Source organism: Eptesicus fuscus, chromosome 22 (assembly GCF_027574615.1).
Source record: "Eptesicus fuscus isolate TK198812 chromosome 22, DD_ASM_mEF_20220401, whole genome shotgun sequence".
NCBI classification, from domain to species: domain Eukaryota; kingdom Metazoa; phylum Chordata; class Mammalia; order Chiroptera; family Vespertilionidae; genus Eptesicus; species Eptesicus fuscus.
Window position 1 is genome coordinate 28,142,066 of NC_072494.1, and position 25,360 is coordinate 28,167,425.

At 38.6% G+C, this 25,360-nt stretch overlaps 1 long non-coding RNA gene across 1 annotated transcript; it reads left to right on the top strand.

Annotated features, from left to right (window-relative positions):
• Nucleotides 1–8,208: 8,208 nt before the first annotated feature.
• On the top strand, nucleotides 8,209–23,604 carry LOC129148032 (uncharacterized). Its single transcript, XR_008555221.1, has 3 exons — nucleotides 8,209–8,360; nucleotides 23,352–23,437; nucleotides 23,542–23,604. It is a non-coding gene; the product is annotated as an uncharacterized LOC129148032 (long non-coding RNA).
• The last annotated feature ends 1,756 nt before the right edge of the window (nucleotides 23,605–25,360 follow it).

Below are 25,360 nucleotides of genomic sequence, written 5' to 3' on the forward strand. Positions count from 1 at the left end.
CACTTTTTGATGCATTCATTGGTTGATTCTTGTATGTGCTCTGACGGGGGATCGAACCCACAATCTTGGTGTATCAGGACAATGCTCCAACAAACTGAGCTACCTGGCCAGAGCCTATCTATAAAGAATTTTAAATACTGGCAAGGATTCTGTATTCAGAGGCTGAATCATAAACTTAACATATTTCTTATTGAGTTTCTGTTATATACTCGTACTGGACACACTCTTGGCACTGGGAAAAGACTGCAAACAAGACAACCAAGGCCTCTGATCTCGTAGAGCTGAAATTCTGGAGACAAGGAGACATACATATATGTTTATCCACACATAATACACACATACACCCCCCCCCACCCACACACACACACACCAGAAAAACAAAAGTGAGAACATGCTTATGTGGTCCAGGAGACTGATGGCTTTTACACAGGGTGGCACTCTAAAGCTGCTCAGAGAGTGATTTTAAGCTAAAATCTGAATGACAAGGAGTCTGGAATATGAAGATAAGAAAGAAAAGAAATAGCCATTTGAAAGGCCCTAAAGGGAGGAATACAAAACTTGGCAACTTCAAGAAACAGGAGAAAAACATCTTCAATGTGGCCTGAGGGTAAATGGCAAGGAGAAAAGTAGAATGAAATTGGCAAGGTCAACAGGGGTGATTATGTTCAGCCTTGTAAACAAGGAGAAAGGGATTGGGTTTTACACTAGTGCAAAGGGAAGCCATTGGGCAATTTTAATGGGGGAGGGGATAATTTTATCTTTGGAGAAAGACTGAAGAAGACAAAAGTGGAAGCAAAGGTTGTTATAGAAATCTGGGTGGTCGCCAATGTGGCTTGGGATGGTGAGACCATAGTATACACTGAGTGGCCAGATTATCATGATCTCTGAACGCATAATAATCTGGCCACTTAGTGTACTTCTCTTGAGTATATCATTTATTTGATATCAAAGATACTATAAATCGTGCACCTGATCAGTTTTCCCCTTTGCACTGGCTGATAGAAAGCTCAGGGCACATAGGTGGTTGATCTCCAGCAAAAGTCTAGAATACTTTTGGTACACATCTGAGATAAAAACATACTGAGTGGCCAGATTACTATGTGTTCAGAGATCTGGCCACTCAGTGTAAAGAAAGTGGATTTTGCCCTGGCCAGCGTGGCTCAGTTGGTTGGGCATTGTCCCATGGGAGGCTGCTGATTCGATTCCTGGTCAAGGGCACATGCTTGGGTTGTGGGCTCAATCCTCAGTGAGGGGCATGCAGGAGGCAGCTGATCAATGTTGTACTCTCACATTGATCTCTCTCTCCTTCTCCCTTCTTCTCTCTCTAAAATCAATAAATTATTTTTAATGGATTTTTATGCATGTTTTGGAGGTAAAGTGAACAGGACTTAATGATGGGTGAAGGAAAGAGAAACCAAGAATAATTTCTTTGCTTTTGGTCTTGGAAGATGTATAGAGAGAGTTAGAGTGAGCATATATGCATTCCAATTCTGCATAACTATGGTCCTGGATTCTGTCATCAGTTCAGTTTCATCTCCTGGTACTAAAAGGCACAAGTGTAAGATGCAATTCTGTCCCTACCAGAAAGAAAAAAGAAGAGGGTAAATAGCACAAATGTGAGGAGTGAGCACCTCTGCCAGCCAGGGAACAGGTAAATGGAAAGTATTTATCCGGTGTGGGGACATGGCCATGGGAAAGAGAAACAGATAGTATTCCTTGAAGACAGTTGGGGGCAAAGTTGCAATTGGGTTCACCTGGCATTTGAAAAAATAATCAATTTTGTTCATGTTCACATTTTCCCTTTTTTATTTCTCAGGCTTCTTCTTCATCTCCTTTTAAATTTTTATTTTTTTTTTTACTTTTTATACTTGTTAATTTTTGCTCTTTCTCATCATTATCACATCATAATCATCATTATTAAGCCAGTACACCTTTATGGTTGGAGTTACTTCTCAAACCTCCCTGGGGGAGATATGATTAGCCCCTTGAAAGCAGCCTTAGGCTTGGAGAAATGAAGCAGCCTGCCCAAGATTACAGGGTAGAAAGTGGGGGAGCCAAGTGTGAAAACAGGCTTGCCTGACTCTGTAGTCTGTAGTCTGTGTCCTCAACCTATTCTCACGTGCTCTTGGCTCCTTTCTCCTTCCTTCACACTCACTGCCTTCCTCCTCCTCCTCCCGCTCCTCCTCCTCCTCCTCCTCTACCTCTTCCTTTTTCTCCTACTCCTCTACCTCTTCCTCCTCTTCCCCTCCCTCCCTCCTCCTCCTCCTCCTCCTTCTCATTCTCCTCCTCCTCCTCCTCCTCCTCCTCCTCCTCTTATTCTTAGTCTTAGTCTTAGTCTTAGTCTTATTCTTAGTCTTAGTCTTAGTCTTAGTCTTAGTCTTATTCTTCCTCTTCTCTCCTCCACCTCCTTCTCTTTCTCCTTCCTCTTGTCATCCCCTGGCATTCTCCTGGCCTATTTACCTCCCTTCCTTCTGTCTCTTCTCCTTCCTTCTCCTTTAGTCAGACTGCCTTGCTTGGCCCCTCGCCCCTCTCTTGCTATTACTAATCTGAAATTTGATACGGTTACAAATAGAAAATACACATCATGAACTATTAGAGCGGAAAAAACTCCAGTGGGAGAGTCAAAACTTAAAAGCAGGTCCATGCAGCTTCTACTCCACAAAATCCTATAACATGTAAATACAAACCAAGGCAGGAACCATCTTTTTTTCATTGTCACCCACGTGGGTCCTGCCTCAGCTCTCACACCCAGAGCTGTGCCATTCGTGGAGACGACTAGCCCTGCCTGACCTCCAGTCAGCCACCCTGCACTTCGGGAAACTTTGTCACACACCCAACGAGGGTTGTAAGCGCTGAAAGGGTCATGTTCGCTTCCCTACATTGCCCATGTATAACTCAAAATGAAACACTGAGTCAAAAAGTAAGAATAATCCATGTTCAAAAAAAATATGATTATCCTATTATATTTCTACGCTTCCATATGTACAGCTCAACTTCATTCTTTTAAAAAAAAATGGTTGTGCCTCTGGTTTGCTATTGCTGCAAGCACAGGCTGAATCTGGCTATTGGGTAATTCAGCTGCATCATAAAGACAGCTGGGGAATGGCTAAGGGCAAGTTGGGAAATGAGCAGCAGTGTATAAATCTAACAAGGGATGATATAGGTAAGTAATAAACATATATCACACACTCTGAGCTAGACAAGGGATAAGCCATTTACATTTAGCTCTTACGACAAAAATTTTAACTAATTACTAATATTATTCCTATTCCACTGATGAGTCTCGGGGACAGGAAAGGTGGTTCCAGGAGTTGGATCCGGTTCTGTTCTCTCCACAGCTTGAGTGAGCTTTTAAGGCACGTCCCCTCTTATAAACATGTTATAAATGCTACTTGTTTACAACGGTTTTATACATTTAGGTAACTAGGGTATTATTGTCTTAACCTGTTTCTCTTTTTCTTAACAAACTTTCAGAAAGTCATTATGACAGAACTCCATGTTTAGTCAGCACTTCTGATAAACACTAGTAATAAATATAGTTGCTAGGAAACTAGCTACTCTAGATCTCCTTATGCTCTTGGTTTTCCATGGTTTTTAGTCCTCAAGTAACATGACACAGTTTAAGAAATTTAACTCAGAGTGATTTAGCTTTCAGGTGGCCGTAGGCTTCAAATGTATGCTTTATGATTTGCAACCCGTAAGTCATTGTATATGAGAAAAAGCTCCAGTAATTTGCTAAGCTGCCAAACAGAAATCCTTCAAGGACAGTGCAATATATGATCCCTGAATTTAGATTTCCATGTGAATTTGTTGTAGCCGTTGCTCAGGTAGACCAGAAAGTCAATGGCTGGTGACAAGAGTTCCTGCTATTTACCCAAACAGCATTCCTATCAGACACAGAAATTCAACCAGAAGGAAAAGGGTTTAAACTGCAATGAATGGAGGGTGGGAGGGAAGTTTGGAGAGAAGAAAGACTAGAAATATTATCTTTCTTTATTCATTTAGGGGAGAGTAAGACCCATAGGAAAGACACCCAAGGGCATTCTGGGGCCTATTTTATGTCTGTCCTCATAATAAAATCAAAGCTCTTCAAATAGTAACTAGGCAAGCTCGTTCCTTTTCTCTGCTAGACCACCCAAGCTCCAGAGAATACACCTGTTACTACGGAAGCAGTTCTTTGGGAATGCCTTATCGTATCTTATTTAAAGCAGTGAGCAGTGCAGTCAATATTTATTTATTAGTCCTTTCTCATAGCTTGAGGAACTGATATGTGTCTTTGTCTCCCTGAAATGGGAAGACATTCTGAGCATGCGATGAGGATTTATTTTATTTTATAATTTTAAAATTGATTTGAGAGAGGAAGGGAGAGGTAGAGAGAGAGGGAGGGAGGAACATTGGTGTGAGAGAGAAACATCAAACATCGATCGGTTGCCTCCCATATGCACCCAAACCAGGGACCGAACCCGCAACCTGGGACTATGCCTTGACCAGGAATCAAACTGGTGACCTTTCGGTGCACAGGACGATGCTCAACTGAGCACACCAGCCAGGGCAAGTGAGGATTTCTAATCACTGATAGTGTTTGGGAAACATACAACACTTGTCTGAGGGAGGTATAAAGACACCCAGACACTGATAAATCTTAGGTCTTACTCTATTGTTTTACTCACGAATAATGGTAATATACTTTAAGAGGTGATGTGCCATAGACATTTCTTAACATAATGTGAACAGATCATTCATGGTCACACTTTCAAAATTCTGTTGTATTTTAGATTTAATGTTAAATTGTGATATTTGTGTACTATCCTTACGTAAACAGTTCATCTAATTCAATTCCCTTGGAATTTTAATTCTATGTTTACTATTCAAATGAGTGATCTAGCACTTGAATCATATGCTCAATATTCATATTAGTGATTTAAAGATATGGTTTCTTAAACATTCACAGTATTCAGTAAAGACAAGTAAAAACAAACCTAGTGGAAAGAACATGCTAGAAAAAAAATGAAAAATGGTTTAAAACACATGTGCATAGAGAACAGTCTGTCTGAACAAAACATAGTTGGTTTGTGTAGAAAAAGACCAAAAAGCCCTCTCTTTTAACTTTAAAAAAAAATGTCTTCAATCAGGTAATCCTTTTCTAGTCTCCACACATTTTTGAGGTTTGCCTTATCACTTTGCATATCACATTCTATTTATAGAAAGACACACTAGGGACCTTGACCAAGGACTTGCAGACTTTTGCTCACGCACAATCACTCACGGTTGGTGCCCCCCTGCCCCTGGGTAATCTCAGAACACTGGCGGGTGTGCAATACAGCCCACAGGAAAATCAACCATCTCAAACGTGCACTGGGAACATGTGGAGGGGGAAGCTCAGTTACACTGAACAGAATATGGCACCTTCTATACTCCTGTGATGGAGTATGTGTTCCTTGTGGCGGGACGGTGCCGAAAACAAAACAGCCTTTGAGACCTCTCACACTGGCTTGGGGGCTTTGGCAGTCAGAGCTAACGTCTAAAAGAGAAATCTCAGCAACCATGGATTTCTTTAATCACGGAATTAAAACTAGCAGAAATAGCAAAGCTCCAAATAACATAGTTTCGGCTCAAAAATTACAGACTTTATGGTGTCTATGTTATCATTCTTTTAAGGTGGAGGACCACTTTGATTCTCTGACAAGAGACATCTTTGAAAAGTCATGATTTTTTAAAAAAGTGACAATAACATGAAACCAAAGCACAATAGTCAGCAAGTATCTATCAAATGCTTTCCTTCTATGGCTGTAAGCTAGAAACACCGCACAGAAGAGGAAGGATTCATTTATTTTTCCATTTCCTAGAATTTCCAGTTACAATTGTGATTTGAGCTCAAGCATGAAACATCACTTTTTTTTTTCAGGTGAATTTTCTATTTTATAAAACACATTTAACACCTTCCACAAGCGGTTATAATTTGCCTTGTCCGTTTTATCTTTTCACACCTATGTTTATTCATTTGTATTCATTTTTTATTGTTCACACATTTTTTCATTGCTCATTGAACAAATTTCCCAATGTCTGACCTCACGTCCTCACATATAGCAGGGCTTCAAACATTTGTCGGTTGACTAATTGACTTCTGATACCACCCTACAAATCACCCAGAATGCCTAGGAAAGATATGTCATTGTCGCTCTTATCCAAGGAGAATTGCCAGGAGACAGGTAGCATCCTCCTGCTAGTTTTCCATGTCTCTCCATGGATTTGTTCATCTTGCCTCCATTTTCTAGATGGGAGCCTCAAGCTCATCACCAAATGGCTGAACCCGGAAATCCAAATGCCAAAAATCCCTGCAAGTGAAGCCATGAAAAGCTCTCATCCCTCTGGGTTGGGGGAGGAGGGGGGACAAGAAACCTAGGGCTTATCTCCTGAGTCTACCCAGACAGACAACTGTAACATAACTACCATTTACAGAAAAGAAAGAGAGGAATCTAGCACCATGGCAAGAACTCAAAGAAATACCTACAATTATCCTCATCGACAGCATACTCCTTAATTCTACATAACAGCCGTGCTGCAAAACTCCATGAACGGAATATAGCACCTTTTATAATCACATGACGAAGTCTGTGTTCCTGATGGAGGCATGGTTCCAAAAACAAAGCAGGCTTTGAAGACCTCTCAAAAGTTATTTCAGGCTGGCCTGGGAGCTGTTCCTTCTCCCATCACAAAATTAATGGCTAATAGACCCATTCATTGCTCATGTCCAAAACCTAGGAATTATCACTGACTGCTTTCCCGCAACATCTAACCCAGGGTTTCTCAGCCTTGGCCCTACTGGCGCTTGGGGCTGGATAAATCATGCTGTGGGCCCGTCCTCTTCGCTGTAGGATGGTTAGCAGCATCCCTGGCCTCCACAAGCTGGTAGCACATCCCAGTCATGACAACAAAAAAATGTCCCTGGACATTTTCAAATATCCCGAGGGGGGGAGAGAGGGAGGAAGGGGGGGTGACAATCACTCCTAGTTGAGAACAAATGACTCTAACAGCAAGTCCTGAAAGCTGAAATTCCAAAATCTATCCTAAATCGAAATGTCTCTTCCAAAACCCCCATCCACCTGCCCCAGACCGAAGTCCTAGCACTCACGTGGACCACTGCAATAGCTCCTCACTGTGCCCCTTCAGTCCACTTCCGGCTCTAGAGTCAACACCATCTTTGACAAGCCTCAGTCAGATTATATCATTTCTCTTCTTCAAACCTTCCAATCAATGGTTTTTCACTCCACTGGGCGCTGCTCACCGTTCAGCCCCCGGCGCTCTCCCCTGTTCACGGTTCTCTAGTTTCTCTGGCTTGGATGCTATTTTTCACACATGCCAGGTTTTCCCACTTCAGGATATTTATACACACTCTCCGTGGAATGCAGACTCTTTTGTAGTATTCAAGGTTTGTTCAAATATCATTTCTCAGCAGGTTCTTCCTGGACCATCCCTATGTAAATAACTCCCCTCTCCCCCAAATACTATATGCCATTCCACCTGCATTAATTTTTATTGTAGGTACATCCATCATCTCTATTTAAACTTACATTACTTTTCATTTTTTACTTGTTTTATCTAATATAATGTCAGCTCCATCACTGAGAGCCCTTGTCCATCATATTTACAGCTATAAGACCCCTGGCCCAGAGATAACTCACTTGGGATATAGTAGGTACTTAATAAATATTTGTTGAATGAATAAATGACTGAATAATGTGTTTTCTGTTTGAAGGTGAGCATATTGTTTTTATATATCTTTTTATTGATTTCAGAGAGGAAGAGAGAGGGAGAGATAGAAACATCAATGATGAGAATCATTGATTGGCTGCCTCCTGCACACCCCCTACTGGGGATCGAGCCCACAACCCGTGCATGTGCCCTGATCTGAGACATAAAAGCTATAGTTTCCACATTGTTAAAGCAAAGCGGGAAAGTGTGATGATTCCAAATGTTAAAAAAAAAAATTGTCAGAGAGTATGGAATCGTTTTGAGAGCAATTTGGAGTTTTAATGCATTAACAGAGGGACAGAGGGGGCCCTGTTTCTGCTTAATAGTATTGATTATGTATATTGTGAAGTCATAAGCAAGGTCCAGCCTTAGGAATCAAAGGGTTCTAGGTTTGAATCTAGATTCTGTCATCTGCTGGATGTGTGATCTTGGGCAAGTTACTTAATCTCTCTAAGCCTCAATTCCTATACCTTGTTAAACCCATCTCTAAATGAAGATAATAATCCAAATTGCTTCACTCAGTTGCTTTGAGAATTAATTTCTTTGGAAATCAAAGTTCTGTAGCTTTCAAAAAATTAATGCAAAATGCTCAGCACAATGGCCACATGGTAAGTGTTCAATAAGGTATTGTTTTCATTAATATTGTCCAAACCAACTATTATTATAGGAATTTATGTCAATATAGCTGTCTATATTCTGAGGAAAATCTTTTAAATGAGAACATGAAATTATATTTAATTTTCCTGTAAGTTGAACTCAAGCACCATTTTTCTGTCATGATGCTGAAATTTCCATATTTGAAACTTGTAAGGAACCATATTCTTAGCCATTTTCAATCTTTTCTGGGCTCTAGCTAAGGCATTTGGAAATGAAGTTTGACTTGATCATCTTAGATAATTGCTAGAAAATCACTATAGAGATAGATATTAGGTTCTCTTTTGCTACAAGCTTAACATTGAAATTGACCCACACTCTGCTCAAACTTCAATGCCTCCTTGGATAAAAAAGCGTATTGCCAAGCAAGCAAAGTCAAGGCTCAAATTTATATCACATGGTAAAGTCAAGAAATATATCTTTTGATATATATATTACTTTACTGTTGCCCTAATTTTTGTCATGTTATTTATATAATTTGAATTTTTATGTAATATAAAAGGACATAATATTTTGTTTATATAAAAGAGCACAGGATTTAAAAGGCTAAGAAAACTGATCTGAGCCTATGAATGTGGTACTAATTCAACATAACCTGTATCTGTTTATTATAAGCTCAGCTTCTTCTGATGTTGCTGTATGTAGTTATTTGCCTGTCATCTTTCAAAGTTGAAAGTACAAACATCAGAATGAGTATTCTATATCAGAAAAAACAGTCTCCCTACATTCCATATTTTTATATACTAAGATCAGATTTGACCTTAGTCCAATATAGTTCCCAACCATATCTAAAACACCTGGAAAATATTTAAAATATATATATATGTTTAATCCTTTAAGAATTTTTCTTAAATGATTCTCTGTGTTTCTCTCTCTCTCTCTCTCTCTCTCTCTCTCTCTCTCTTCTCTCTCTCTCTCTCTTGCCTAGGCCATCTCTATATAAAATATATTGCTGTTATATTTCTCAAATCATATTTTCCAAGTCAAATCCATTAGTTAATAGAGATTTCTACTCACCTCAGGGGACAATTCCATTAGGCTCTGTTTTTCTGGTTATGACCTAGAATGTACAAGTCTGAGTATAACGTAAAATGTAAATGTTTGTTAGTCATTCCTGTTTTGTAACCAGTTCTTGCTATACTAGAATTTTCCACGACTTCTTGAATTATTGATATGTGTAATCCATCACACAGAAAGCTGTAGAATTCTATGTGTTACATTTTGGAGCTCTTTTTACAATATAATGGATGTTTGTGTTTTGCCAATGGTGAGTCCTTCAACAAGGTAATTACTACAAATCTACTGCACTATTATTAGCATCAAGGGACATATTCATCCAACACATCAACACTTGTAGAAGTCATGCATTTGTTAGTGTAGCAAAACTAGGAACAACAGAATGGAAATTTCTATGTATAGGTGAGAGCCCAGGAAAACCTACTGGGAACACACAGACCACTTTGGATAACTATTCAAGGGCCTTTTTTAAAATTACATTTATAGGGGTGACACTGGTTAATAGGATTCAAGGGCATTTTTTATTTTAAAAAAGTTATTCAAAGCCAAACTACATATAGATTGTAGGAAAAGACTTTCAGATAATAATTCAAGAGCAGAATTTCAGATGCTATCTAAATTAAGCAAAGATTACATGTATATTTTAAATCATTTCATATGCATTTAGGAAAAACCCAAGATATTTATAATCCTTAAAAATTATTTTCTCATGTATTACTCACAAGGTCATCCTTTGATGAGCAGCAACAAAGCAAGATTACAGTGCTCTTTGAATTTTAGTTTGCAAAGGAAAATTGTCACTTTCAGAAAAGAGATTAGATCCCTCCAGCAGCTTCTACAGGGACATAATTAATGGTACAAAGACCCAGGCAAATTACTCCCCCAGGCCATTACTGAGTTTTATATGCGTCCACAAAGGTTTATCTTATTGGTAGTAGTTACTACATCATAGTTTAGCTAATCCCCAATTTGTCTTTAACTCTGTTCATCTGTTAATAAATCCTTGCCATCTCACCATCAACACACATGTGCGTGCACACACACACACACACACACACACACACACACACACACACACTAGTTAACTCCTGGGTACCTAGTTATAGAACACAACGATGGCTAACCAGGTTCCCCAATTATGGCTCAATTTCATATCTCCCCATCAAATTGTGTCCTTTTGTAGCCCTACTCTTTCATGATACTATGGATTAATCAATTAATTGAATCAACTAATTGATTACTTTGCCAAGCAACCATAACTTCTAGTATTCAACCTTATAAAATAAATATTACTATTCTCACTTTGTAATTTAGAAAATTGAGACTTCGAAAAGTGGCATTCAAACCTAGGTCTGCCAACTAAAAAATATCATATACTTTTAATTATACCATTCTTTCCACAGTATGTTTTAGGATAGTAACAGGTGTTTTGTTCAAATAAATCAGGGGAATTAATAGTCTTTTGCACTGTAGGAATTCCCAGAGCTAATGAGTTTTACAAATAATAGAGTAATATTTATGTTATTTATCAAATGTATTAATATGTAGTCACCCTTTCTCCCTACTCAGATCATCATATAGAACTAGCATTTTTTAATGCACTTTGGGAAAAATTGCACCATGTGTTTTCTCTAGTCATTAATTTGTTGCACTAAAGATCCTATACATTTTGCAAACTTGTATTCTTCTCCAACTCAGCAAAATGTTCTTCTGCTATTGATCATCTTTGTCTTATCCTCTTAGTATCTGCACGTTTTGAGAATTCTTATGATACATCTATCTTTTCTCTCATCTTTTTCATTACATTCATATTTTTGGCCTCGTTTATGGATTCCTTAAGTTCGTCACCTATCTTGTTAACTCAGTTTTGGGGAGTATCTAACTTGCTATTTACTACTCAATTTTTATTTTATTTTTATTGTGGTAAAATACACATAATATAAAATTCACCATTTTAAGTGTATAATTCTGTGGCATTAACTACATTCCGATTGTTGTGCAACCATCACCATCACCATTTATTTCCAAAACTTTTTCATCTTCCCAGACTGAAACTCTATACCTGTTAAACATTAATTCTCCATTCCCCTCTCTTACTAGCCCCTGGAAGCCACCATTTCACTTTATGTCTCTGAGCTTGAGTACTCTTAGACCTCATAAAACTAGAATCAGAGCATTTGTCCTTTGGTGACTGGTTATTTTACTTAGCATAATGTTTTCAAGGTTCATCCATCTTTTTTTTTTATTGAGGTATTATGTGTGTACATATCTTACCATTGCCCCCCTACCCCACTCCCATATATGCCCTCACCCCCCAGAGTTTTGCGTCCATTGGTTATGCTTATATGCATGCATACAAGTCCTTTGATTGATCTCTTATCTTTCCCACCTCTCCCTAACCTTCCTGCTGTAATTTGACAGACTGTTTGAGGCTTTACTGCCTCTGTATCTATCTTTTTGTTCAAGTTTATAATGTTCTTTATTATCCATAAATGAGTGAGATCATGTGGTATTTTTCTTTCATTGACTGGCTTATTTCACTTAACATAATGTTCTCCAATTCCATCCAGGTTGCTGCAAATGGTAAGAATTCCTTCTTTTTTATGGCAGCATAATATTCCATTGTGTAGATGTACCATAGTTTTCTGATCCAGTCATCTGCTGATGGGCACCTAGGCTGTTTCCAGATCTTAGCTATTGTAAATTGTGCTGCTATGAACATAGGGGTGCATATATCCTTTCTTATTGGTGTTCCCAGTTTCTTAGGATATATTCCTAGGAGTGGGATTACTGGGTCAAATGGGAGACACATGAAAACATGCTCAACGTCACTAATTATCCGAGAGATGCAAATCAAAACAACAATGCGGTACCATCTCACACCTGTCAGAATGACTATCATCAACAAATCAACAAACGACAAGTGTTGGCGAGGATGCGGAGAAAAAGGAACCCTTGTGCACTGCTGGTGGGAATGCAGACTGGTGCAGCCACTGTGGAGAACAGTATGGAGTTTCCTCAAAAAACTGAAAATGGAACTCCCATTTGACCCAAGGTTCATCCATCTTATAGTATGTGTCAGCATTTCTTCCCTTCTTAAGGCTGAGTAATATTCCATTGGATGTGTATACCATGTTTTGTTTATCATTGATCCATCAATGATACTTGGGTTGCTTTCCTTTTGGCTATTGTGAATAATGCTGCTGTGAACATGAATATGCAAATATCTGTTCAAGTCCCTTCTTTCAATTTGGGGGGTATATACCCACAAGTGGAATAGCTGAATCATGTGGTAATTCCAAGTTTAATTTTTTGAGAAACTTCCATGCTGTTTTTCACATCAGCTGCAACATTTTACATTCTCATCAATAGTGCACAAGAATTCCAATTTCTCCACATCCTCACCAACATTTGTTATTTTATTTTATTTCTGTTTGCTTGCTTGCAACAGCCCCCTTAACCAGTGGCTATTACAAATACTGATTGTGGGATTTGGGAAATTACTATGGTTCATGTTGTCACCATCTACCATTAAAATGGACATTTAAATACTGGTTATGTTAACCCATGAGGGAGCATATTGGTTCACCATATGTTCGTGGGTACCTAGGAGAGTATGTGATACATGCTGGGTGCTTAGTAAACATAGATTATATAGTAAGAGATCAGATTAGTTTCAAGGAGAAAGCCTGGAATGGAAAGATAAGTTTGTATTTTGTCCATTGGTTAAGTGGAGTCATTATAAATTTAGAAAAAGTAAATGAGGTGAAAAGTGGATATTTGTTTGGGGAAATAATTTTTCTGAAGATGAGTCCAAATAGGAAATGGTAGGACCAGTCATGAGTCCATGAGAGATTAGAGTAAAACCAACCCAAGAGGATTTGATAAAAGAAAAGAAGTAAAAGGTGACTCTAAGTTTAGCATCTGGGGCAATTGTCAAGCAACAGTGCCATTGACAGACACAGACAATAATGTGGCAAAGGCCTGGGGCAAAGGGGAGGGTGGGGAGAGGCTAGAAGGGGTAAATGCAGGGGGGGGGGGGGAACACATGTAATACTTTCAATAATAAAGAATTTTTAAAAAGATCCTTTAAAGTTAATTAGCTCCCTTGATCTATCTATTCTATTTCTGCTGATGTCCTTTCTCATGGTTATATTTTGGATGAGAATGTGCTCCTCTTTGTGCTCAAAAATGATCAGGCTCTTTTGACTCCATCCCTGATCCGTCTTATAAAATTATAGCTCCTATAGGAACCTTCTCAAGTTTGTTTTCCTGCCCATTGTTTCCTGAACCAGCATCTCCAATAAAACACCCTCTTTGGATCAGCCATGCCCACAATATAATTAAATGATTTCTTCAGTACTTATCCCTTTTTTCTTTATGTCCTAAGAATGTCTTCATAAATACTGTTTGTGAAGCTGTGAACTCCCACAGAAAATAAGACCACTCTCTTAGTATGCTCTTGAAAAGCCTCAAACCTGATATTGTAGACAAAACCATGTTTAACAGGCTGTGCCCCTTACTGATTAAATTACATGCCTCAGAATAGATTTGTGAACTCCCTGATTTATCTGAAAATCATCAATGGCACATGTAAACTATAGAATTCAGCACACAGTTTTGAGTGGAAGTATCTGCTTACAACTCAACATTTTCAGCAAAATAATATCAAAATTTGACTATGTGTAATTTTCTTATGTCCATTTTAATGGTACATAGAAACAACATGAACCACAGAAAACATCCAAATCCCATTTTAGGCAAGGAAAGAAAAAAGTTGGTCTTTCCTATCACCTTGGATCAGAGTTATAAACAAAATTATACATTCAAGTTTCATTTCATTTCATAGTCTCTGAGCTCTTCTCACCAGCTAACTATCAGTTAGCACATAGCATGAGCCAGACACTCTGTTAAGCTCTTTATACGTGTATGTACTCTTATATTGAATTATACTATCATATTTAACTTTTGGAAGTGTTTTTATTTATTTATTATTTTCAGTTTACAGATAAGAAAACTGAGGTTTAGTGAGGAAAATGACTTACTCAAAGTAAATCCCTAAGAAGTGGCAGAGTCACTTACTTTAAGCTCCAAAAATGTAACTAGATAGCAAAATGGAATGTGGCATAATCCTCTGAATATTTGGTTCCTGGAACATTGACCGCTGATGCTGAACATCTAATAGTTTTCTTAGTTCAGCTAGAAATGAGATGACAGACGAGGAAGGAAGGTGAGAAACATACAAATGCAAAAGTATAGAAAGAAGACAAGCCCTGGCCAGTGTCACTCAGTTGGCTGAGCTTCATCCCGGGCACCGAAAGGTCCCCAGTTTGATTCCCAGTCAGGACACATACCCAGGTTGTGGGTTAGATTCCCAGTCGGGTGTGTGTGTGGGGGGGTTGGGCAGCCGATCAATGTTTCTTTCACACATCAATGTTTCTCTCTCTCCTTCTCCTTTCCTCTCTCTCTAAAATCAATTAAAAACCAAAAAAAACAAGAAGACAAGCCTGGAATCAGAGGTCCAAGCCTTGTTCAGACCTGACTGCTTGGCCAGCACTGAGTCAGGAGGGATGGCAGAGCTGTCCACCCAGAAGACTGTGCCCTCTTGTCCACAGAGCACAGAACCTGTGCAATCGGCAGTTTCATATCAAATGTTTTATTTGATCCTCCAACCGCCTTCAGGGGTTGACATATCTGTGGATATTATTCTTACCTGATATAGTGCTGGCGGCCACTGAAAATGGATAGCTGGCTGAATCCCAATTAGACACGAGAACACTGATTTGGCCAAGACCTCACAGCTAGCAATAACCACACTCTATCTAAAACGCCAAATGGCTTCCTAGCGTCATGCCAGCTCACTTCTAGTGACAGTGACTCCCCGCTTCATAAGCAGAGACTTCCACTAAGTGGGTTGACCTTGTTTTATATTAAGCCCAGGATCCCCATTCGTCAGACAGTTGTGTAAATGGAGGCCCGGAAGGGTTAACTGTCCTTCCCAGTATCACATTCTGCCTAGAAGCAGAGCCACATCTGGTAGAATAAGAAAGAAAGCACAATGTCTTCAAAGTCTAACAGCCCTAGGTTTATACTCCAGTCTTTCCACAGAAACCTGGACCAGCTATTTAACCTAACCATCTGCTTTGTCATCTGTAAGTAATAATAGTACTTTCTTTATAGGTTTATTTTAAGAAGTAAAGGTAATTGCAAATATTACGGAGTATTGCTTGTGTGCCTTGCCACAAGCCGGTAAGGTGAAAAGAGCGCTGTTTTTCTACCAGAGAAGAGCGAGAGGCAGAGCTAGGTTAATTAGCTTGCCCAACATTCCACTATAGTCATAGTAAGTGAGGAGTGGAGATTCAACCCCAGACTATATGGCTCAAAAGATCATATTACTGTCACCTACTGTAAAGTACTTAGCAGAGGAACTGGACTTATTAAACACTCAACTCAGAGCTCCTTCTATTACACCGTGGTTTGCCCAAGGAATGGCATTCCATAATGTTGTGCAAAGTGTCTCAGCCGGATTGCTCAGTCCCTAGTTAACGACAACGTGCTGCAGAAAATCCGTTTTCCTCGGAGGCAACAGACAAGGATAGAAAGAGCCTTCATTCATTCTTTCTCTGTCCAAAACACTAAAATCTCAGGAACCTTAGAGTAGATGAGCTCTCCAGAGTATAAATAAAAAATTATTAGAAAGCAAATTGTATGTGATGGCAATAATCCAAGTACTAAACTATTTATAGCCTAAAAACAGAAAAGCACTTGTGGAAAGAGAACTTAAAGAGAAAAGTTCCAGAACAGTCCAGTAAATAGAATTGTGTGTGGTTTCTGACAATAATTTCTAAAATATCTTGAAGTAGCCTGGCTGGTGTTGCTCAGTGGTTGATCCCCAGTCAGGGTATACTTTACAATTTAAAGTATCAATTTACTTCTCTGCAATACCTAATGCTTATTTGAAAATTATTTATTTCTAGTTTGGCCCTAGCCAGTTTGGCTCAGTGAATAGAGCGTCAGCCTGCAAACTGAAGGGTCCTGGGTTCCATTCTGGTTAAGGGCACATACCTTGATTGTGGACTCGATCCCCTTGGTTGGGGCCTGTGTGGGAGGCAACCAATTGATGTGTCTCTCTCACATCAATGTTTCCCTCCCCCTCCCTTTCACTCTCTCTAAAAATCAATGGAAAAATATCCTCAGGTGAGAATTAACAACATCATCAAATAAATAAATAAATAAATACATACATACATACATACATATAATAAATAAATAAAATTTGTAGTCGCCCAGCTGGTGTGGCTCAGTGGTTGATCCCCAGTCAGGGCATACTTTATAATTTAAAGTATACATTTACTTTTCTGCAATATCCAATACTTATTTGAAAATTATTTATTTCTAGTTTGGATGATAATAGAAACAAAACCATAGATGGGTTTTATTAGAAAACTAGAAAAGAGTATCCCAAATGGAGACTCCAAGAAAATTCGTATATAATTAAGTGGCTCCTGTGATAAATGGCTGATCAAGCTACCCTTCATCTTTCAAGATTAATTTTGTTTTCAAATTTTATGAGCACATGAAATTGTCCCCACCTCGCTGGAAGAATCATAGTCTAAGTTATGGGTTAGCTTGTTAAAACAGGAGTATATTCAGGTTAGAGTAATTGTTTGTGTATAACTCAATGCAATTGATAAATCTAAAAACAGAGCATGACACTATTTTTAGCTTTATTGTTCAGGGCAAAAATCACACAAAAGGCTTATAGATAGTCGTAAAACAAAACGACTAATTACTAACTAATTTATATCTTGTTTTCCTTCAGGAACAAATAGTAGGCACCTTTTCATTTCTTCTACATTATCTGTTCAACCTAATTTCTACCCTCGCTGAAATCTTATTTCTTTTCTTTGATAGCATAATTGTTTCCATGGCAACAATCAAAGATGTGAGAATATTTTCTGCTGCAGGTGAAAATAATCATAACATATTGATAAGCCATCTTAAGATACCATTTTCATGTAAATGACCTTATAATAGAAGGGAGAGAGAAGAGATATAGAAGCAAAGTGGCATTCAAAAAGCAGAAGTGCTTGGAATTAAATATTTTTCAGAGTTTTCAGTGATAAAGGGTCAAACTGAGAGTGAATGTCAGATAACCATACCTCTCGATTAGATATTGTAAATAACAAACAATTTCTTTAAAACTTACTGAGAAACAAAGGAAAAAGCTTCTTATTTCAGGAGGACAATCAACTGATTCAGTTTCTCTGTCCCTTTGGGGATGGATCAAACATATGGAGGTAAAAAATAAGAAATGATTCTGAAGCTTGTTATAGTACAAAAATGTGAGAATCTATAAACAGAGCCTTCTAGACAATGTTCACAAATTTAAATTTAAAGAATAAAATTTGGCCCTAGCTGGTTTGGCTCAGTGGATAGAGCATCGGCCTGAGGGCTGAAGGGTCCCTCCTTCCATTCCAGTCAGGGGCACATGACCAGGTTGTGGGCTCGATCCCCAGTGGAGGGCGTGCAGGAGGCAGCCAATCAATGATTCTCTCTCCTCAATGATGTTTCTCTCTCTCTCTCCCACCCCTTTCCTCTCTGAAATCAATAAAAATAATATATTTTTTAAAAAGAATGAAGTTTGGACACTGAAATGAAAGGGGTTATCACCTTAACACACACCAACTCTGTTTACCATCAACTCTTAAGTAACCATTGTCTCCTGAGGGACCAGCAACAGTTGGTACCAGCAAGCAAAATATGCTGGGGGGGGGGTGGAGGGGGGGGGATGAGTAAATGAGTAGTGAAACTAAAGGAAACTTTTATTGGGCAATTTATATAGAAGTGAACACAAGGCAAGTAAGATCCATCAGATATTTTTATAGCTAAAGTCTAGCAGACCTTTAAAGAATGTAATATATACTATTTCAGACCACAGGAAATATGAAAAATTTCCCCATTTTATATAAAGCAACCAAAAATTAAATATCAAATATTGATTGAAGTAGATCAATCTCATTCAGGAATGTCAATGCAAAAATTCTAACTAAAATATTAACAAATAGAATCCAACTACCTATCAACAAAAGTCCTGAACGAAGTAGGGCTTATTCTAGATGTGCAAAGAGAGGTTTGAATTGGAAAATTTATCATCATAATTTAGTGTTTCAGCAAGTTGAGGGAAAACAACTCATATGACCATATTAATAGATGTTGAAATGACATTTGACAATATTACCAGCCAATCTCAATAAAAATCTTTAAGTGCGATAGGAAAAGGTAACCATTTAAATATTTACTAAAACTAAAAGTCAGAAGTATTCTCAATGTCAAAATAAAAAGAAACCAATAAAACTCAGGAATTAAGCAGAGATCTTGGTATCGCTATATTCAATATTAGTTTGGAAAGTCTAGTGAAAACAATGAGATAAGAAAATTAAGTATTTGGTATAAGTATTAAAAATGAAGAGATAAAACTAACTATTTTATTGATTATATGATTTTGTACCTATAAGTCCTAGAGAACTTAAAAGAGAAAAACTATGAGTATTGATAAAAGAATTTATGGAATGGCTGGATACCAGGAAAGCAGACTAAAATCAATGGACTTTCTCTAATCTAGTAACATATACTTTTAGAAAAAAAAAAAGAGTAAACATTCCTTTTTAACCTAACAATATAAACTGAGTTGAATAAGATAGGCATAGAATCTATGCAATTTATCAATCTTTTTAAATTTTAATTATTTTATTTATTTATTTATTTATTTATTTATTTATTTATTTATTTATTTATTGTTTTATGGATTTCAGAGAGGAAGGGAGAGAGAGATAGAAACATCAATAGTGAGATAGAATCCTTGATCGGCTGCCTCCTGCTTGCCCCCTACTGGGGATCAAGCCCGCAACCCAGGTATGTGCCCTGACCAGGAATAGAACTCTTGACCTCCTGGTTCATAGGTCAATGCTCAACCACTGAGCCATGCCAGCTGGGCAATTTATGAATCTTAATCTTATTAATCTTTGACCAGGGTATAATTTAATTTGGGGGAGAAAAAATATTCACAAAATTACTCCCCAAACTGAATATTTATCCTTAAAAAAATTAATATAATAATCCTATCTCATGTCATATACAAAAGACAGGTAAAGTATTTTATATAAATATTATTTCAATGTTTTATTAGGACTTCTAGGGAAGACTGGACAGAAGCTAATAAAGAACTACTTTGTGGTAGATGATACTATAAATAAAGGCAGTAAGCAAATAATAGATTTAAAAAACATGTTTGTATTACAACTGACAGGTAAGGGTTTAAAAGCTATAATTATCTGAAGGAAGCTTTAAAAATTGACAAGAAACAGACAACAGCCTAAGAGAAAAATGAGCAACAGATATAAATAGGCAATTCACAGATGAACAGCTGCAAAAGGCCAACAAATATATATTTTTAAATTCACTAATGGGGAAATGGAAACTGTTAACAATAAACCATCTTAAACCTATCAGACTGGCAATAATTTTAAACAGTGGTCATACTGTCAGTGGGGATATGTGGAAAAGTCTTTTCTGCACTGCTGATGGAAATGTAAATGGATACAGCTCCTTGAGAAAGCAATCTGGCAACATTTATTAAGATTAAAAATACATAAACCTTTTGACCAAGCAATCTCTCCCCTGAGTATATGGCCCACAGCAATATAACCATCAGTAAATAAAAATATGTGAGCCCAGATGTTTACTGCACCATCCAAGTTGACAAAAATGTGTACGCAAAGAAAAACATTATATTAATCTACAGAACACAATATTCTTCAGATAATTCAGAGAATAATCCATGAAAACAACATTATTGTTTATATCTGCTAAGCTGGAGGGATTTCCAAAAGCAATAAGTGAGAAAAGATGCCCCTCTCCCAAAAATATGTGTATAGTATATAGTCTCACTGTTGTAGAGCAAACAGTGAAAATGATTTATGTGTGTATATATGTGCATATGTGTACATTATATGTATATGCTTACGTGTGAGATTTGGTTTGATAATCAGCAGGGACGTTACAGAACAATGCATAGAAGACTACATGAGTTAAGGGGGTTTTTACTTGCTAATATTTTGTCTGTTTGTTTGTTTTGGTTTGTTGTTAATCCTCACCTGAGGATATTTTTCCATTGATTTTCAGGGAGAGTGGAAGAGAGAGGGAAAGACAGAGAGAAACATCGATGTGAGAGAAACACATCAATTGGTTGCCTCCTGCATGAACCCCAACTAGGGCCCAGGTTGGGGAGGAGCCTGCAACCAAGGTACATGCCCTTGACCAGCATCGAACCCGGGACCCTTTGGTCTGAAGGCTGACACTCTATCCACTGAGGCAAACCGGCTAGGGCCTTGCTAATGTTTATGCTACTTCAAGTGTTTGGAGTAGGAGAAGCAAATATGGGGAGAAGGAAAAAAGCAGAGGGACCAAAAGAACAATCAAAAAAAGGAATATTATTCTGAAATGAAAACCTATGGTCATCTCATTTACATAAATTGATACGTTTGTGTGTACATGCATATTTTTCTAGCCTGTACCAGCAATGTATAGCTACATGTATTAAGTGTGCTTTTCTACACATACTAACTTATTTAACCTTCACAACAACCCCAAGAGATTCAAACTATCATTATCCTCATTTAACAAATGAGAAAACTAAGAGGTTGAATTACTTGCCCGAAGTTACAGGGCTGTTGAGCTCCAGGACTTGGATTTGAACTCGGGCAGTGAAACCCGAAAGCCTTGTTCTGCACCACTAGACACACTGGCTCCTAACCAGTTTGTGTCCAGGACGTATCATTAAGCCAAATACACACTTGCAATGTAAAGGGTATAATATGATTTTATTTCCGTGAAAAAAAGAAACTCCTAGAGGTATGTATATTTCTTTGAGCAAGAAGAAAGACGTAGAAGGCCAGTCTGCCGGCGAATTTATTATTTCTGGTAGGTGAGAATGGATATAAAGACAACAGTGAGACAATTGTGATGTATATTTATCACAATTGGTCTGAGTCTCTTAAATGGTATAAAAAAAATTATGAATCACTGAGATACGTTTCCTCATTTAGGACTCTTGGATATTTAAGTAGCATTTGTTCAGTGGGAATTTCAGGCATGAAAAGCTTTATGAAGAAGGTGCCTAGGTAAGATTTTGAGAAGTCAGAAGAATACCATGAGAGAAGCTGAGGGCAGAACACACCACAAGTCATCTCCTAGATGTCCTTTGTTTTGGGTCCCCGGGCTAGCACAAGCATTTTTGTATGAAAGCAGTGTTAATCAGCCTCAAGTGGCCTAGGTGTGCATGGCCTTCAATGCCAGGATTAGAAGCGCATTGTTCTTTGAGCAAGTGGACTGGGCACCTGCGACAATGGGCCTCTTAACATTGTGAACTAACGCTGTGAGAAGCTGACACGAGTGCCGTGCTGATACCTGCCACGGCCCTAACCTTGGCTCCAGCTTGCAAACACTGGCCCCATCCAGAGATGGCTTTGCTCTGTGCGGTTTGTCCTCTGACCCAAAGGACCCCACAGGGTGTCAGGGTGGGAATGTGTCTGCAGAAGCACTCTCTTCAGCAGGTCCCTATACCTGCCTTAGGAAGCTCATGCCATCACTACTTTGCCGGAAGTGAAATAAATGCCCCCATCCACCAGGGGCCACATCCCGTTTCTCCTGCCCGCTCTGGGCAGCTGCATAAGAAACTCCCCAGAGCTGATGTGCAGCTGGCCCTTCCTCTCACCTGTGTCCTAACAACAAGAACATCAAAGGCAGCAGGAGTGGGTGTAGTGGATGGGAGTCAAAGCCAAACAAATAAAACAGGACATCATATAAAATTTAGAGTCAGCTCTCTGGGAACAAGCATCACATCGCTGCAACAGATCAGCAACTCCTGTCACCTAAATTCTCTCGCCTAGAAAGCAGGGCCTTGCAAACTAAAAACTACTTGTTAGGGTTGTGACTGTTTTAAACCACTCCCATTAGTAAAGTAGATGTTGAGACAAATCTAGGAATCCGGTGCTTATTAAAATACATTTGCTGCCCTAGCTGGTTTGGCTCAGTGGATAGAGCGTCGACCTGCGGACTCAAGGGTCCTGGGTTCGGTTCCAGTCAAGAGCATATGCCCGGGTTGCGGGCTCGATCCCCAGTGGGGGGCATGCAGGAGGCAGCCAATCGATGATTCTCTTTCATCATTGATGTTTCTATCTCTCTCTCCCTCTCCCTTCCTCTCTGAAATCAATAAAAATATACTTTAAAAAAATAAAATACATTTGCTGCTTGATGGACTTTAGCTGTATTGCATACCCTTAGATGCCAACTCTGTAACATGACCAGGCTCACTGACTAGAGCCTCCACTATTGACTGTAACTGCTGTGGAGTCATTTAATCTAAAATATTGTCATCTCTCCATTCTCAAAATGCTTCCCTGTAACTGAATTCAAACTACGAAATAATATTAAAGTGACATATTTATGGCCAGGGGACAGATATTAAAAGGTGATTCATTAAAGGTTCAGTGAACTGACTCGTTCAGCTATGCACAACTGGCTAACACAGCAGTGATTCTCTTTGTCAAATAGGGGACATAGGAAGATGTCTTTATAATAGAGGGCTGGCTGGAGTCCAAAGAGCCCATGTATTTCCAAGAATACATGGGGGAGGGGGGGATACAACAACAAAAATACAAACTGAGCCTTAAAGAAAGTTCATATAATACAAGATTGATCGTTTGAAAGGAATATATGCAGCTATTTCACAGTAGCAATAGCTCCATTAAAGGGAAGGCTCCCTCCCTTCAGTTTAAAAATCTGTAGGCTGTGGAAAGCCATGTGTAAACAACCATATTATTCATACATGAATATAGTATGACTGAGCTCTTTCTCTTCATTCCTAGGGATTCTTGTGTGTTCCTGGGACTCTACCCCATTGACAAAGCCACTTCCAGACTTCCGGGCTCCGGGAAGAAACAAGGATGAAGAAGTAAGTCACTGATTTTGGAGTTTCAAAAACCAAAGTCCTTATGTAAACATAAATTGGAAAAATAGTAATGTATAAAATCCAAGATTTTTTCTTTTCTATTTTAGAGAACATAAAGGTTACCTGGGCTGGAAAAGGAGAGAAAAATCAGACAGAGGAAGAGAGATTAGATGCTCCTAAGTCCTTGTGAAGGGGCCTGTACCCTGACTGACCCTAGGCCAGCTCTAGCAGGGGGAGGATGCATCTCCCCAAGCAGGTTTGGGATTCCAGCAAAGCCTGGGACCTGGAACTTGCTTCAGAAGACCCCAGTAAGGCAGCACATTTCTTTAAAATGCACTGTGCCCCGCTCAGCACGGTGGTGCTAGAGAAGCAATGACTGCATATGGTATCTGGCCAAAAGGGGACCAAACAGCATCAGAGAATCCCCTGTGGACCCAGAATGCACAAGGGAACAGCCACATTCCTGGTGTCTCCTGAGAGGGGCTCAGAAACTGCCAAGCCGACTTGCAGAGACCTGATGTTTAGGACAAGGAAAATACAACCTGTGAGGACTCAGTGATGAGAGATGACACGGCAAATGCTACCAAGGCAGATGTCATGACAAGGACATGAACCACGGAAAGCTCCGCAACCTAGAAGCAAACCCGGGATTTGGGAAAACACTGAATTGACTGAAAAGACCCTGAAACAATGAAAGAAACCCCAAATTGATCATGATTAAACTTCTATCAGGTAAAATAGGGAACTTGAAACCAAAGTCAAGTTTGCTTACTAGAAAAATCAAATTATATTCCTTAAACATTCAGCTTTATAGACTAAGACTCATAAGCACTTCCCATGACTATCTTAAGCATAACTTTTTCACTGTCCAAAGATAAATGACAATTTCTGTAAATTTTAAAAGTATGTCCTTAATAGCCAATAACCAACTATCACCAATCACAGAATGTATATATCAATGAAAATATACATTCTGTGATTTTAAAAAAAATTAGATCATTTAAAAATCATTGAAATGATTAAATCAAATCTTGTCATCACTATCAAAACGTGTTTGCTTACAGAAGATTAGAGTTAGGCAGATCAGGAGACTTATAAAATGAAATTAAGAAGTGATGTCCCATGTATGACATTTTATTTGAGGATTCTTTAATCCCAATTATTTCTTTGAGTGAAAATGGTAGGAACACAGAATAAAGTAGAAAGCAAACTTTCTGGAATTCACACGACCAAATGAGTACATCTTGCAATTATCACACTGGAAAGCCACTACAATCTAAGGGTACTAATATTGAAAATATTTTTGGAATTCTCTTTTGGAAGTTGGCTTCTGAGATGTTAGTGTTGTCACTAGGTTTTAGCCAATTTATAAGCTATTCAAGAAAGAGAGCTAAATGCCTTTGTCGTTCGGAGTTATCTTTCATTATTAATATTTCAAAGCTAGATACACTTATTCAATAAATTTGATCCCAAACATTATTAATGGTGTTCACAGCACAAAACTATCCTTAAAGAATATCCTTACAGCCTGGCCAGTTTGGCTCAGTGGTTACAGCAGCGGCCCAAGGACCGAAGGGTCGCTGATTCCTCAAGGGCGTGCACCTAGGTTGCAAGCTCAATCCCCAGCCCCGGTTGGGGTGCAAATGGGAAGCAACCAGTCAATGTGTCTATGATGATGCCTGTTGAACAAAATCCTCCTGCTACATCCAGTTTTTTATAATAGTAGAATAAAGATGAAAGGGCTTGTTTTTATCAGATACTTAGGACATAGAAGATTATACTCCAGAGAGCAATAGGTCTTTCTTAGATTGCTTTTTTCATGCTGAAAGAGAACAGAATTCCACAAGTGCTTCTCAGACCTGGCCAGTTTCATCTCTCACTTTCAGTGGCCCCTAACTCTCTCTCTAACTCGATCTCACATTCTCT